This window comes from Triticum dicoccoides, chromosome 3A (genome assembly GCF_002162155.2).
Source record: "Triticum dicoccoides isolate Atlit2015 ecotype Zavitan chromosome 3A, WEW_v2.0, whole genome shotgun sequence".
Taxonomy (NCBI): domain Eukaryota; kingdom Viridiplantae; phylum Streptophyta; class Magnoliopsida; order Poales; family Poaceae; genus Triticum; species Triticum dicoccoides.
In genome coordinates, this window is record NC_041384.1 from 510,656,496 (window position 1) to 510,672,800 (window position 16,305).

Genomic DNA, 16,305 nt, shown 5'->3' on the forward strand with positions numbered 1-16,305 from the left:
ACCGACTGGGTGTAGTACCCGAGTTCCGAGTCGGCTGCTAAGCAGGCAGCTTGGAACTTACTAGGTCCTGACAGCCATCTTATTCTTGCATCCTGTCTGATCTTCCAGGAATACCATAACCTCCGCGCTGCTGCCTTCAAATCCCAGGCTCAGGAGCTGGGCCAGAAAACCGAGGACCTGACCAACAGCCGGAGTGCGTGCTTTGTCTTGTTCATCTCCTGTGGGGCCGCGTCAGCGCACCCACTGGGTGTAGTCCCCGAGATTCGGGCCGACTGCTGAGCAGTCGGGTCGGATCTTCCCTGACGATTTCTTCCTTATTGATTTTTCCTTTGTCTTCATGCTTGCAGGAGCCAATGTCGACTTGAGGGAGCAGCTCAGTGGGGCCCAGACCGCCCTTCGTGCCAAGGAAGCCGAGTGCAACGCCTTAGTCCTGGAGCGTGACCGCCTGGCCAAGAAGTTGGCCGACCAGGAGGAGAGCCACAAGGCGGCCCTGAAGAAGGCGCAGGACAACGAGGACGCCCTCAAAGCTGAGTTCGAGACCAAAGCGGCGGGCTGGGCTGAGGCAAAACAAGCGCTGAGCGAGGGCTACGGACGGGTTGAGGATCTGATCGATGGTAAGCCACCTTCCTCACTCCTTGCTTGCTCCTTGCCCCCTGATTTGTGTTCTGACTTGTGCTAATTTTTGTTCTTTGTGCAGACTACTTCCCCGTCTACTCCGTCATTGCCACCCAGACCATCGAGGCCCACTACGAGGCGCGCCGGTAGGCGGGGGCTGAAATCGCGCCGGACGCGAGCCGGACACTTGAGGAGCAACTCTTGGCGGTCCAAGCCCGGCTGCGGCCGGCTCACCGCATGCTCCGCCGCCTCCAGAGCGCCGTGGCGCAGGTGTTGGCCGCCCTCTGGCCAGGCGAAGCGATTCCCCGCACCCCGAGTCGGACTGCCGACAGGCTGGAGGTTGCGGTTGGCCGCTTCGAGGCCGGGAAGGCATCGGCAGCCCGGCTTGGAGCTGGGCGGGTGCTGGTGTTCGTCCGAGCCTGGTATCCCGGGCTGAACCTGGACCAGCTGCGCACTTGGCGGCTGGAAGCCGACGAGGAGATGGAGGAGGTGCGGCCGGCTATCGCTCAGCGTGCCTCGGCGATCACCGAGTGCACTGACATCAGCGCCTTTGCTCCTGAGATAAATGACGACGGCATTGCCCAGCCAGAGGAATGGTTCGGGCTGGACCCAACAGAGGGTAAGGACTCGGCGGAGGAGATCGCTTCCAGCGATGAAGGTGAAGACGACGAAGGAGAGGAAGGCAAAGACGTCGAGCCGGCCGGTGAAGCGGCCAGCCAGCCTCAGCTTGACCGTTCCTCCAGCAACGAGGCACGTGCTAGCGCGCCCTCTGCGGGAGGTGGTGATCATGCCGAGGCTCGCCAGTCGGCCACTCCTCTAGCCAGCACTACCGTCTCTACCGACCTGCTCGACTTGCCAGTCGTTCCCTTGGTTTAATCTGCCGTCCTTGCTTTTCCTGCTTGTTACTCTTTGAACAATTTTTTTAAACTTGCGCAGTTCCACCCACTGGGGGTGTATTCAAACTATGTTGAATGCTGGCCTTTCGAAGGTCTTTTGTGTAAATATGATCGTGTGTGTGTTTGGCTTCCATTCGCGTATGCTTTTTATCCTTAGGCTGTTTCCTTTGCCGCCTTCCCCTGGCTGCTGCCTTCCCAACCGGCAGCTGCTCTGCAGCCTGTGGCTAGGGAAGAACTTGGCTATATTTTTTTTGGGGGGGGGGAAGGTAAGTACTCGAGCTTTCTTAGATTGAAGCGAGGTGAATGGAAGCCGGCCGACCGGCTACTCTGGTAGTCGGTCGGTGGTGGGAGAAAAAACGGCTTTTGTTATATTAGTCCGTTAGTCCCTAGCCGTTTTTCGTGTGGGCGTCCTTTCCTGCCTTTAACTCTTGCTAGCCGGACAGCCGGTTCTTCGAACTGCGACTTTTCGCAAGAGAAGGCTTGGGTGCCGGCACACTACTTGTCTGACCGCGGGTAGGACTTCTAATATAACTCAAGGCGGCCAGTCCCCGGGCCGACTAGTCGAACCCGGTGCCGGACGAAAAAAGTGAATGTAATGACATGATCATAAGCATGATACTCTTCATTCATAGATAAAAGATGGCAGTCCCCAAGCTCTCCTCGGGGGTCCTATTGTCTCGTACTTAGTACAAAAGTTAGCATGATATATACCGCATTCCAACTGTAAAATCTTCGGAGGAGGTTGACGTTCCATGGTCGTTCCGACTCCTTGCCGGAGTCGTCTCTCTTTCGTACCTTCGTCTTCTGTGCGTCGATCAGGTAGTGGGAGTCATTTCCCAGCGCTCTGCTGATGACAAAGGGGCCTTTCCAAGGGGCCGAGAGCTTGTGCTGGCCGGGCTGTTCGCTGGATCAGCCAGAGCACGAGGTTGCCCTCTTGGAAAGATCTTGGTCTGACCTTCCGGCCGTGGTAGCGGCCCAAGCCCTGCTGGTAGATGGCGGACCGGCTGAGGGCTAACAGCCGACCTTCTTCCAGCAGGTCGACGCCGTATTCTCGTGCTTCCTTGGCCTCCGCCTCCGTGTACATGGTTACCCGAGGCGAGTCGAACTCGATGTCAGTTGGGATGACCGCCTCGGCACCATACACGAGGAAGAAAGGAGTGAAGCCGGTTGACTTGTTTGGGGTAGTGCGCAGACTCCAGAGGACGGCCGGCAGCTCATCGAGCCAATAGCCAGCCGAACGTTCCAGTGGTACGACCAGTCGGGGCTTGATGCCGGAAAGTATGAGGCCGTTGGCTCGCTCGACTTGGCCGTTTGACTGCGGGTGGGCAACGGACGCTAAGTCCAACCGGATGCCCTGCGTCGCATAGAAACGTGCCAATGCTCCCTTGGCAAAATTCGTGTCGTTGTCGGTGATGATGCTGTGTGGCACGCCATACCGAGTTGTTATATCTGCGATGAATGTCATGGCAGTCGGCCCATTCAGCTTCTAGATCAGCTTTGCCTCAATCCATTTGGTGAATTTGTCCACGGCGACAAGCAGATGTGTCATGCCGCCGCGCGCCGTCTTGAATGGGCCCACCATGTCCAGTCCCCAAACGGCAAAGGGCCAAGTGAGGGGAATGGTCTTGAGTGCCGAAGCCGGCATGTGTTGCTTGGAGCTGAAGACTTGGCACCCTTTGCAATGTTTAACTAACTCCTTGGCGTCATCCAAAGCAGTCGGCCAAAAGAACCCATGGCGGAAAGCTTTGGCGACGAGTGATCTTGAGGCCGCATGGTGGCCGCATTCTCCTTGGTGGATGTATCTGAGGATTGAAATGCCCTTCTCTTGCTCGACGCATCGCTAGAAGACTCCAGTGACACTGCGCCTGACGAGCTCTTTGTTGATGATTGTGTATGCTCCGGCTCGGCGTTGGACTTGTCTTGCCTCTGTTTTGTCAGCCGACAGATCTTGGTTTATTAGGAAGTTGAGGATGGACTGGGCCCATGATGGAGCTGCGACTTCTTCTATTGCCAACACGGCTACTGCGACCAGGGCCGGGCTGGGTGGTGAAATGCTAGAGTCGGCCGCCGCCTGTTGTGTTGGTGCAGTCCCCAGGCCGACTACCGCAGTCCCTGAGCCGGGTGTGGCAGTCCCCGGGTCGGGCGTAACTACGGAAGTCCCCGAGCCGCCTACTGACGTCCCCGGGCCGACTATCGAAGTCCCCGGGTCACCTGCTTGGTTCTTCGAGCCGGACCCGGCTGCGTCGGGGTCAGGCGGCACGAAGATGGAATCGGACTCTGGGGACAGCTTGATAGACGGCTTGAGGAGGCGTTGCAGAGAGACACCGGTTGGTATTGCCTACCGAGTGGAGCCTATTCGAGCCAGGGTATCAGCTGGCTCGTTGTCGGCTCGCGGTACATGGAGGAACTCGCATCCTTCAAAGTACCCGCTGATCTGCTGAACGAGGAAGCGGTAGCTTGCCATATTTGCATCCTTGGCGTCCCAGTCGCTGGATGATTGCTGGACTACCAAGTCCGAGTCGTCGTAACATAGGATCCGACGTATGCCGACCTCTTTGGCAAGCTGGAGCCCGTGTATGAGCGCCTCGTACTCGGCCACGTTGTTGGGGGCGGCAAAGTGAATTTGCAGCGTGTATCTGAGCTTGTCGCCTTTGGGAGAGGTGAGGATGATGCCGGCTCCCAAGCCGGTGCGCATGTTGGACCCGTCGAAGTGCATGCGCCAATGAGTGGAGTCGGGAGCTGTCGGCAGGTACTGGGTCTCGGCCCAGTCGACGAGGAAGTCAGCCAATGCTTGGGACTTGATGGCGGTGCGAGGCTGGTAGAAGATCATGTAGGGGGCCAGCTCGATGGCCCATTTCGCCACCCGGCCGGATGCATCCCGGCTGCCTATGATCTCGGCAAGCGGGGCGGTGCATACGACCGTGATGGGGTGCTCTTGGAAGTAGGGCTTCAGCTTCTTGGCGGCGAAGTACACGCCATTGCACATCTTCTGGTAGTGCGGGTAGTTCTGCTTCGAGGTAGACAGCACCTCACTCAAATAGTACACCAGCCTCTGGACCGGCTGGGCTCGGCCCTCTTCTGGGCGCTAGACTACGATGAGGGTGCTGACCACCCGACTGGTTGCAGCAATGTAGAGGAGCATGGGCTCTTTCTCAGTCGGCGCCGCCAGGACAGGCGGCGTGGCCAGCATCTTCTTCAGCTCGTGAAAAGCTTGGTCGGCTTGGTCGTTCCACTCGAAGTGAGTGGTCTTCTTCATGAGGCGGTAGAGGGGGAGAGCTTTCTCTCCGAGCCGGCTGATGAAGCGGTTCAGGGAGGCCAAGCACCCGGTGAACTTCTTGACGTCTCGAAGTTTGGTGGGAATCGCCATTCTCTCAATGGCCTTGATCTTTACTGGGTTGCATTCGATGCCGCGTTCGGAGACCAGGAAGCCTAGGAGCTGGCCGGCTGGCACTCCGAACACACATTTCTCGGGGTTGAGCTTGATCTGGAACTGGCGCAGGTTCTCAAATGTTTCCTTGAGGTCTTCCAGCAAGGTGTCGCGCTTCTCCGTCTTCACCACAATGTCGTCTACATAGACGTGGGCATTTCTGCCGAGCTGCTTGAGGAGGCACTTCTGCATGCAACGCTGAAAAGTGGCACCGGCGTTTCTTAAGCCGAATGTCATAGTCAGGTAGCAGAAAGCTCCAAATGGCGTGATGAAGGCGGTCTTCAGGCGGTCAGCCGGATCTAGCTTTATCTGGTGGTATCCTGAGTAAGCATCCATGAAACTCAACAGCTCGCATCCGGCCGTGGAGTCTATCACTTGATCAATCCTTGGCAGGGCAAAGGGATCTTTGGGGCAGGCCTTGTTGAGGCTCGTGTAGTCTAAGCACATGCGCCACTTGTTGTTCTTCTTTAGCACGAGGACCGGGTTGGCGAGCCACTCTGGAAAGAAAACCTCCATAATGAAGTCGGCTGCCAGAAGCCGGACTATCTCTTCTCCTACAATCCTTCTTTTCTCCTCCGACAGTCGGCGGAGGGGTTGTTTGACTGGTTTTGCGCCTTATCGGATGTGTAGCTTGTGCTCGGTGAATTACTTCGGAACACCCGGCATGTCCTTAGGGGACCATGCAAAGATGTCCCGATTCTCACGGAGGAAATCGGTGAGCTCGCCTTCCTATTTGCTGTTTAAGTTTGCCCCGATGACGGCAAACCTTTCTGGGTGCTCGAGGTCAAGAGGTATCTTCTTCGTCTCCTTGGCCGGCTGGAAAGATCCTTGGGCATCACACTCCTTGGGATCGGGGGACAGGGCCGGCTATTTGCCGGCCATGGCCACGACTCGGTCCAACATCTTCTTTTCTTTGGCAATCACAAGGGACTCGGCCAGCCGGCTGCTGGCTGATGCGCACTCGGAAGATTTCTTGTAATCGCCGGCTATGGTGATGATGCCCTTGGCGCTCGGCATCTTCATGTTGAGGTAAGCATAGTGGGGAACAGACATGAACCTGGCCAAGGCAGGACGGGCAAGCAATGCATGGTAGGGGATCTCCAGATCCACCACTTCAAACCAGATCGCTTCCCGGCAGAAATGATCCTTGTCCCCAAAGAGAACATCAATTTTGATCCTGCCAATGGGGGCGCAGGACAGGCCAGGTACAATGCCATGGAACACAGTCCGAGTAGGCATGAGTTGCTTCGTCTTGACGTTCAGCTTCTCTAGGGTGTCATGGTATAGGATGTTCATGCTGCTCCCGCTGTCTATCAGCACGCGGGAGAAACGGGCGGCGCGTCTGTCCGTTGCAAGGGTGGCATCCAAAACCAACGCATAAGACCCGGGAGATGGCATCACCTCTGGGTGGTCGGCCCGGCTCTAGCTGATAGGCTTTTCTGACCAGTGCATGTGCTCGGTGGGGTTGGTAGCGACCACGTTGACTTCCTGGTGCTCTCGGTGTCTATTGCGCCAGCCTTCGGCTGGCTTGTAAAGACGACATAGGCGGCATGCTCGTCGGGGAACTCATCGTGCACAGCTCCGACTGCTGGCCGAGCGGTCGGCAGCTGCGGAGCCAGAGGCGGCGGACCAGCAGGCGGAGGCGGCGCGAGCCCTTCGCCTTTGGAGATTCGGGTGAGCCAGTGGCACTTCCGGGTTGTGTGGTTGGATGGCTTCGCGCCGCTGTGGAACTTGCAAGGGGCGTCGAGAGTTTGCTCGTAGGAGAAGGCCAGCTGCCAAGCCGGCCTGCCGCCCCTCTGCTTCTTGGGTGCGGGCCGCCCTTCGGGCTGCTCGTCTTCGACTGTGGCCACCTGCCGACTGGTGGAGAGTGGCACGGGGCCCTTGCGCTTGTGGTCGTTCTGGTACGGGCGTCGGCCAGAGTCCCCAGCCGGCGTCTTGGGCGCCGGGTTGAGTACCTTCCCGGACGCGTCTACCCGGAGTTCAGTCTTCATTGAGGAGTCGGCGGTGGCGTACTTGTCCGCTATGACCAGAAGCTCGTCGAGGGTAGTCGGCTCGTCGCAGAGGAGCTTGTGCTTGAGGAAGGTGCCTTCTCGGCACCCGGCAGTGAAGTATTCTATGGCTTGCACCTCGTGCACCCCTTCGCAAGAGTTGCGGAGCTCGGCCCAACGCGTGAGGTAGTCGCGAGTGGATTCGGCGGGGCCTTGTACGCACAAGCAGAGCTGTCTGGGCTTGGGAGCCCGCTTGTAGGTGCTGGTGAAATTGCGGACGAAGGCTTCTGTGAAGTCTAGCCAGCTGTTGATGCTGTATGGCCTGAGGCTATTGAGCCAGGTCCGCACCGTGCCTTGCAACATGAGGGGCACGTACTTCACGGCAACACACCTGTTGCCGTTTGCTATGCGAACCGCTGTGGAGTAGTCGATCAACCAATCTTCCGGCTTCACGGAGCCGTTGTACTTGGGTGTGTCTCTTGGGAGCAAGAACCCTTTGGGGAAAGGCTCATCGCGGATGCGGGGGCCGAAGCAAGGCGGGCCGACATCATCATCTTCTTCTAGCGCGAGGGATCGCGCTAGGCAGTCGATCCGATGGCGGGCGTCGTTCTCGCCGACTCCTTCGCGGCGACCTAGTTGGCTGCTGAGAGTCGGATGCGTGACAGGCGCTAGGGTGGGATATCTCTCCCCACGAGGCGGAGGCGGAGGCGGGTTGCCCCGCCGCTCCACGGCCCGGGGACATCCTTCTGTGTCTCGCTCGATGGAGATCCGGGTTCGGCTTCGGCTGGCAGCCGGCTCTTTCTCGTGTCGCGCGCGGGTTTTACCCGCAGTCGGCGTCTGGGACGTCGCGTCGTGCTCTCGGTGCGGGGGAGGGCTTTCCGCGTGGGCGTCGGCTTCGTGCCACTGTGCGGCTGCATTGATTAGTTGCTGGATGCGTCTGGTCATGTGGGGGAGTTCTTCGGCCCCCAGTCCGTCTAGCTCGTCGACGGCCGCCTGGGTGGCGTGCAGGTTCTCGAGTGGAGTGGCGTAGACTAGGCGGTCGACTCATAGCGTGTCGGCGATGGCATCGCCGCGCTGTCTGACAATGCCGGCTCGGCTTGGCCCGCCTGGGAGCGGCGTGCCAAAGGAGGCACGGTCGGCTTCGCGCTGGTGGGCCTCAGTGAGGTGTCTCATGGAAGCCAACTTCTGGCCCTCCGCGAGGAGGGCGAGGCAGCGAGCCTCCAGTGCTTCGGCGTCGGCATTGGCCGGGAGGGGGATGGACAAGTCGTGGACCGCCGCATGCGGGGCGTCGAGGGCGTTCTCGCCAGAAGCGCTGCCGTGGCCGATGACCATCACCTCGGTGGTGGCACCGTCGCAGCCATCGGCCCGGGGAAGCGCGTCATTGTAGATCGCGACGTCGGTGGGGAAAGCGTCGAGCGAGGCCATGTCGGAGTCGACAGGCATCGGATCGGTGGAGCCAACAGACTCCAAGTCCACAGCAGGCTCGCCGGAGACGTGGAGCTGGCCGAGGAGGTTGACGAGGTGGTCGGTGCCCGCGTCAGAGGCGGGCTCGTCGGAGATGAGGGTCTCGCCATGGAGATCGGCGAGGCCGCTCGCTGCGCAGACATTGGTGACGCCTTGCAGCGCGTCGTGGCAAGCGCCATCGGGCGTGCCGGGCTGGCTATGCTCGTTGGGGAGGAAGAGGGTTCCCGTGCAGAACAGATCTCCGGACGACGGTGCACCTGGCCCCATGGTGGGCGCCAAATGTCGGGTTGTAGGTGCGACATATGCCAACGGGTGGCTTATCATTGTGGGAGCCAGTAATATGTCGCCGGTGCCTGGAAGCGGGATGAGTTGAAGACATGCACGCCAGCGAATCTTACCCAGCTTCTGGGCTCTCCGTGGAGATAACACCCCTACTGCTGCTCCTTGAGCTGTTTGGCAAGAAGAAGAAGAAGGGCACGGCTAGCTCTCCTCTCCTCTCTATGTGGTGTCTAAAACAAGCTCAGATCAACCCTTTGCATGGGTGCCCCGGGGGGTTTATATAGGCCCACCCCCGGGGGTACAATGGTAATCCGGCTGGGCGTGGGCCCTAGCCGTCTGTGTCTACGCTCGCCAGCTTCTGCGCCGGCTGCTGGGGCCCGCCGGCTGGTCGGTCCTGTCGGCTGCCGGCTCCTTGGTCGACAGGCAGGCCCCACTATCAAGGGCCTTGTCGGTGGCTGGTTACTGTTGCCTCAAACCTGGTGACGAGGGCTTCGCCGAGGTAAGCGTGGCTACAGTGCCGCCGCCCGGCGGGCGATCACTGTAGCCCCACCTCGTCTTGTCTCCTTAATGGGGCGTCTCCTTCGAGGGAGGAAGCAAGCCGGCTGTGGGGAGCCGGCCCTGTCTTGGGCCGACTGGGGGAGGCCTGGCCGCCTTCGGGTGTCTCTCTGCCTGAAGGGGCCCATTGCCCGTGGGCCGCGCTGACAGCCCGTTGTGGGTGGCATCAGGGTCAACATGGCAATAGTGTCGCGCCGGACGGGTCATGGCCACCCCGTACGGCGCACTGTGCCAGGCGTGCTCCGGGATTCGGGGGTGGCAGGCTTTACTGTAGCCACGCCCCGCCACATCGCCGTTATGTGGATGCAGACTTCGAGGGTATGATCTCTCGCGACCAGCTTCTTGGAGCCGGCCCTCCCGTGGCTTTCTTCATGAGGGCTAAAGCCGGGCCGCCTTTCGATAGTCGGCCTGGGAGACAGCCGGCAAGGGGAAGGCGGCCCCACGTCTTGGATTCTTGAGGGCCGGATCAGCTTGTAATTTTTTCATAAGGGCCAGGGGGAGCCGGCTAGGCTACCTGTGGTCGTTTACTCCGACACCCTCCTCAGGCAGGGCTCGGGGGCTCTTTCTTGGAGAGCCACCGACCTTGCCGAGGTCGCGAGGGAGGCGCTCGGGCACCACTTGGAGCGGTGCTTCCAGGCACGTTTCCCTCAGGAAGGTACAAGGCAAGGAAAACCAAACCCTCAGGAGTTCATCGCAAGAAACACCCAGGAACTACAGGAATCAAGAGTCATGCGCGGCAGCTGCCGTTTGCCCACCATAGCCCCACATCCAGGAGAGGATGGTGGGCTGCGCGTCTGCATCGACGTGCCAGGGCTCAACTGAGCCGCGTCTCTGGAGCGCCTCTGGCCTTTGCGTGCGGGGCGTTGCGAGGGTCCACCTCACAGTACGTTCGCATTTCTTTCGGCCTGCCGAACACGGTCGCCGCTCATCAGCGCCTGCTGAGGGGCATTCTAGAGGCTCAGGAGGTCAGGCATGGTGCGGTCCTGGCGGAGATGGAGAAAGCCCTCGGAAACCCACCAGTGCCCTCGGAGCGTCCCGAGGCTCCTAGGCCTGGGGGCTCGTAAGGATCGACGTCTTCATCGCGCATCGACCGCTTCTTCAGCATCACTTCAACTTCAACGACACCAGGTGACATCTTTCTAAGTGTCGTTTTTAGCTGGGAGCGCCCACAGGGCCGCATCATTCCCAGGTCGCGTGGGTCCGTCCTTGCGGCATGTATCTGTTTTGCTTACGCTCTTTACTTACCTTGTTGGGGGCGCCCCTCGGGCTGCATCATCCCCGAGCTGCTCGGGCCTGGCCCTGCGGCGTTTGCTTTTCCCGCATCTACTTAAAATGAATTTGCTCTTTCGCGCTTAATTGTCACCTACTGCTTATCGCGGAATTCTCCGCTTTCATGCAAAGCGCTTGCACGTTAAAAGGGGGGGTACCTGAGCATCGCGACTCATGGGCTCCTACTGGCTCTCCAGCCCTCACCCCCTAGCCTTGACCCACGGCATCGCGACCTGTCATACCAGCGGCGGCTGAGCTCGCTCGAGGGCCGGGACCTGAGGACGTAGAGCATTTGCATTCTAACCACCCTGCAGGAACACACCATTGATAAAGGCCCAGAGCCAGGCGCAACCCGCCTCGAGGTAGGGCCTCATGAGTCCCGCGGTGGCTCACGAGTGCCCAGATACAGCTCTCCTAGCCCTACCGTGCCGGCCACGTGTCAGGGCGGGGCTGTACACGCCCCGGGGGCTCCTCCCGGAGGGGAGCCCCCTCCCACGTACTAGTGGAAGCACCATGCTCCGTGCTGGCTAATGACACTGCCGAGGAGCGGCTATGCCCATACACATACGGAAGCGCTATGCTCCGCACTGGTGATAAACAACTGAGGGCGGCCTACGGCCGTACCAACCTTAGGGAGCCTAGAGCTTAGTGTCCAGCACCATCGCAATGCCTTCCCTCAGGAGCGCTACTCGAGGGGGCTGGACACGGGGGCTACGCCTGTGTCTTACCCGAGCGCACCTCACCCAGCCAGGTCCCTCGGACCTGGTCGTCACGCGCCCCTCCCCGAGTGGAGCCAAGGTATGGAAACCCATTTGAACATCAAGGGGGACTCCTGAGCATCGCGACTCAGGGGCCTAACTTGCCCTGTAGCCCCTCACTCCTTAGTCCCGTCCTGGTTTCCAGTCGGGGCTAACGCTGGGTGAGGTATGCGCGGGGACGGGCCCTGCCGACGCAGAACGATCAATCCACTCCTCGTTCCCCCCCTTTCCTACTTGTTGCTTGTGCGTCAAGGGGGACTCCTGAGCATCGCAACTCAGTAGCCTAACTTGCCACATAGCCCCTCACTCCTTAGTCCCATCCTGGTTTCCGGTCGGGGCTAACGCTAGGTGAGGTATGCGCGGGGCCGGGCCCTGCTGACGTAGAGCGCGAGCAAGTAGGGGAGAAAAATGCAAATTCCAGGAAATTCAAAGCAAATATTACAAGCCATAGATTGTTTCATGACATCAAACACAAGTTTAAACGCCTCCACGAGGCATGGTGCATGTTGCAGGAATAAAAACAAGACAGAAGCCGCGAAGGGATCACTCTCTAGTGGCGCTGCCGCCTGTGGTGGAGTCGCGTTGGGTGACCCCTCCTCCTGGGGCCGCGGAGCTAGCGGCACCGCGCCCGGGCAAGACGCCAAAGGCGCGGAACCTCCCCAGCAAAGCTTCGGCTCGGCCTTTCATGGCCTCAGCGGCAGTGGTGGCAAGGTCGCCGCTCATGGGTTCCAGCAGGCTATCGAAGTCAACGTCGGGGTCGCGCAGGTAGAGGTGGCTGAGGACATGCGTCAGCACCGCAGAAGACTGGGCGCGCACCTCGGCCTCGGCCATGGGGCCAAGGCTGTCTATGACATCTTAAAGCGCACGGACCAGGAAGGGAAGCAGCTCGGCGGGGCCATCCTCCGCACCGGCCAGCGGCTCCTCCAAGCCGCTCTCGTAAAGCGTCTTTAGCGTGGCACGAGCCCTCTTATCCATCTTCGCGAATGCCACCCGATCCTCTGCCAGGACCTTCACCTTGGCGTCTAGCTCGGTCCTCTCCGCCTTCAGCAACCGCTCCAGCGTCTCCAACCAGCCGTGGCGGTCATCAAGCTTGACATCCCAGTCCTTGACGGCAGCCTCCCGAGCCTTCATCTCCTTCTCTTTCTCCTGGCGGCCGTAGACCTCCTTGGCGAGCTCGTCACGCAGGCCTTGCAGCTTGGTCTCCAGCGCCTCGCAGCGAGCCTTGGCAGCCTCAGCGTCGCCCAGGGCAGCGTCGTGAGTGGCCTTGGCTTGGTTGGCGGCCTTCTTCTCCCCCTCGGAGGCCGCCACGGCCTGGCTCAGCGCTGCTCGGACGGAGGCAGCGAAACGGGCCTAGCCAGAAGCTAAGTCCAGGCGCCCGGCCGCTAGGCGAGGGTCCGCCCTCAGAAGATCCTCCCGCAGCTAGCTCAGTTCGCTGGCGACCTGGTCCAGGACGACGATAGAGGAAACAGAAGAAGCGGGAACCGGCGGAGTAGGCGAAGAAGACGGCAGCGTGATCACGGCTTGGCAGGAAGGAACCCCCTCGGCCTTGGTTGCCCCGGCTGCAGCATCGAGCGCAGTCGACTCCAGGGTCTGCGGAGCCACGGGGGCTGACTCCTTGCCAAGGCGTCCCAGTCGGCCTCGCGAGGACAACCAGGTAGGGGAGGCACGAGCCGCGCCGTCTTTCCCCTCAGCGGACGAAGGGGCCATCCCGGCAGGTGGACTCGCCCCAAGCGGGACTGTAGAAGCCCCTTTCAACCTCTTCGCCGCAGGCGCCAACCTAAAAAAGAATATGGACGTCAAGCCTTGGCGGTAGAAACCAAGCAAAGCACAAATCGAGCACTTACATGTCGTCGCTCGCGGACCCAAGAAACCTCCGGCCGAACTTGAAGCCCGAGAGCCTGCAGCTGGGGTCAGCCTCGGGAGGCCCGGAAGCAGAAGGCACGTCAGGAGGGCTGGAGCTGGCCTCGGATCGCTCAGGGACCAGAGCGGACCCTGGGGGAACCAGCCCCGGCCTGCCCTTCCTCGCGACCAAGGTAGAGTCCTCCCCTCCTCGCCTAGTGCCGGCCTCGTCGTCGTCCGGCATGGAGCGGAGGACCTGGGAGCTGCGCCAAGGGAAAGACTCCCTCGACTCCTCGCCAGTCGCCTCAGAGTCAGATTCTTCTTCCTCTGCCTCTTCTTCCCCCTCGCTCTCGCTGGAACTGTCGGAGGACACGTTCACCATCGCCAGCGCCGCAAGACCCTCGGGAGCTTCTGCGGGCACCAGCCCATCACCATTAAAGGTGGGCATTGCGTTCACCACCTGCTCCCACTCGTCGCGAAGGAAGAGGGGGACGGGGGCGCCCATCGGCTTCGCCACGTCCCCCCCAACCAAGGAATGGAGGGTCGCGACCAGATTCTCATTGGTCAGGGCCTCAGAGGTTAGGCGCAAGGTGGCGTTCGCCCCCAAGCCTCCACAACGGGAGCGAGTGCTCTTGGAGTGGAGCCACCGGGTGCTCCAAGAGCTCCCTGAGGAGCGTGGCTCCAGTCAGCTTCGTCGTCCCCAAGTTGCTCGGCCTTAGGTCCGCGTTCATCCTCTTTAGCACCGCCCTCGCACGGGGGTCGACGAGCTCCGTGCGGGACCACGCTTCGACAGCCTTGGGCTGCCTGTAGGCAACACCAGACGGGGGTGGAGGCGCCCGACGTCCACCATGACCCACTTGCTCCGGAAGCCTTTGATTCTCTTCCCAGGCTTCGAGATAACATTGGCATTGGAGTATGCGATGAAGCTCACACATGCGGAGACATGGCCACCAGAAACCCGGAGGGAAAATAGTGGCGCAACAAGACCACCGAGGGCTTTACCCCGACATGAGCCTCACAGTAGTAAGCAAAAATCGCCAGGAGAAGAACAGAGTTGGGGTGGAGATGCAGAGCCTGCAAGTTGTACTAGCGGAGAACAACAAAGAAGAACTCAGAGAAAGGAGGCACCAGACCGGCGACGATGGCGCTCACAAAAAGTGGATAGAAGGTGCTCCCCTGCTTTCAGGCTGGTCGGAGCCGGCCTTGAGCACAGTCGGCCCCTTGCTACCCTGCGACACCGTCATCACGCGCGTGAGGGCGAGGTTCTTCTCCGGCAAGTTCGGGGAATCCAGGGCCGGCGAGTACCAAGCCTCAGTTGGGGACTTGCGAGACGCCATGGCACGCCGGGCGAGAAGGATTGAGACAGATCTAGAGGATTTCGGAAGCAAGAAGGAGGAGAGCGAGAAAGGGGATCTGGGGCGAGGCAAATGAGAACAAAGCAAGTAAGTCTGGCCCGGGCACCTCTTTTGTCAGATGGACAGTTGCCGAAGCGTCGTGGGAAGCGTAGACGCCCACGTCCAATCAATCGCCATGCGGCGCCCAAGGCCGCAGGCTGTTGGGGCCCGCGGCGCTTTGCGCTTGCCCCTTCGCTTCCCTGCTAGGCCAAGCCCGGGCACGCCTTGGGCACGGGGGCTATTGTCGGCGTTCTGGGAACGGGGGTCCCCGGACTTGCCTGCCTGCGGCCAGCGGCGTGGCTCAAGTGGGGGGGGGGGCAGCGCGGCCCATCTTCATCAGCTCAAGCTCAAGACCCTCGCGAGGGGGCAAGCCTCGCGGAGCGGACGACAGAAAGCTTCCTCAGAGGCAGCCTCAGCAGGAAGGCTCGTGAGGAGGCGGAGAGATCAAGGCAGTGGTACCTCGCGAGGAGCCCGTGAAGCAAGCCATGACGATCGAGACCAGGCGGGCGCCAGGCGGGTGTCAGCCTGCGCAGTGTCCTTGTTTCCCCTTTGGTGCAAAGGGGGAAAGCACAGGCCAAGGCATCGGGCAAAGGTTACCATTCCGGTACAACGAGACCAAGACCAGCAGAGCGGCAGGACGGAGGTCACCATGGAGCCCAAGACGGCGTCATCACCAGAGCTCTTGGCAGCCGAAGACCACCTTTGGTCAGGATAACTTGTACTAGATGTTCCCCTTCAAAATGGCCAATTGTTGGCGCCCTTCCCACTCATTATTTGGGGAGAGGCCCAGGGCCCCCATAAATAGAGCTAGCCGCCACAGAAGGAAGGAGACACCCAGGAGGGATGAAAGAGAGACGGCTAGAGATCTGATAGAACCCTAGCGGAGAGAGAGAGAGAGAGAGAGAGAGAGAGAGAGAGAGAGAGAGAGGCGACTGAACTCACCCAAGCAGTTCATCGCACCAGCTCAAGAACACCTCTCGCGAGGCTGTTCTTCCCTTGTACTGTTCATCATCAGCCCCCGAGGCAATCCACCACACCACACACTGGAGTAGGGTATTACACCACAACGGTGACCCAAACCAGTATAAATCTCATGTCCCTTGTGTTGTTTGTTGTTTCCAGCTTAGATCACGCGAGGAGATTGGACGTAGATCGGTAGGGGAGAGATCTCCGCGCGCACTCCAGTGTTTGAACCTCAAGGGTTTGCCGGAACCCGAAATCTGACAGACCGACTGGCAGCGACAGGTGAATATGTGTTTGAAGAGACCCCAGTGCGGTCGACAACCCAAGAAATTTTCACACATTGACACAAAGGCAGCCAGATAAACTATGGTGTTTGGAGTGAAGTGGTGGAGTTGAGCCCCGAAGAAGTTCAAAAAGCCACGAAAGAAAGGATGAGGAGGCAAAGAAAACCCGCGGTCGACGTGAGTAGCGAGGAGAACACACTCACCCTCCCGTGGCTGCGTCTCGGTCTCATTCCCCGGGAGCCGCGCCGATTCGTGGGGGATCAGTCCCCTCTCCACTAGGTCGTCGAGGTCGTCCTGGCTAATCATCGAGCGGATCCAATCGCCCTGGATCCAGCCCAGCGGCAGGCCGAATCTTGACGAGGATCCGCCCCGGCTGGTCCTCTTGCCCTTAGCCTTCGCGGTCGCCTTCTTCACGCGCTCCAGCGCCACCGTCTTCTCTTTTCCCATGCGGCGCCCAAGGCCATAGGCTGTTGGGGCCCGCGGCGCTTCGCGCTTGCCCCTTCGCTTCCCTGTTAGGCCAAGCCCGGGCGCGCCTTGGGCACGGGGGCTACTGTCGGCGTTCTGGGAATGGGGG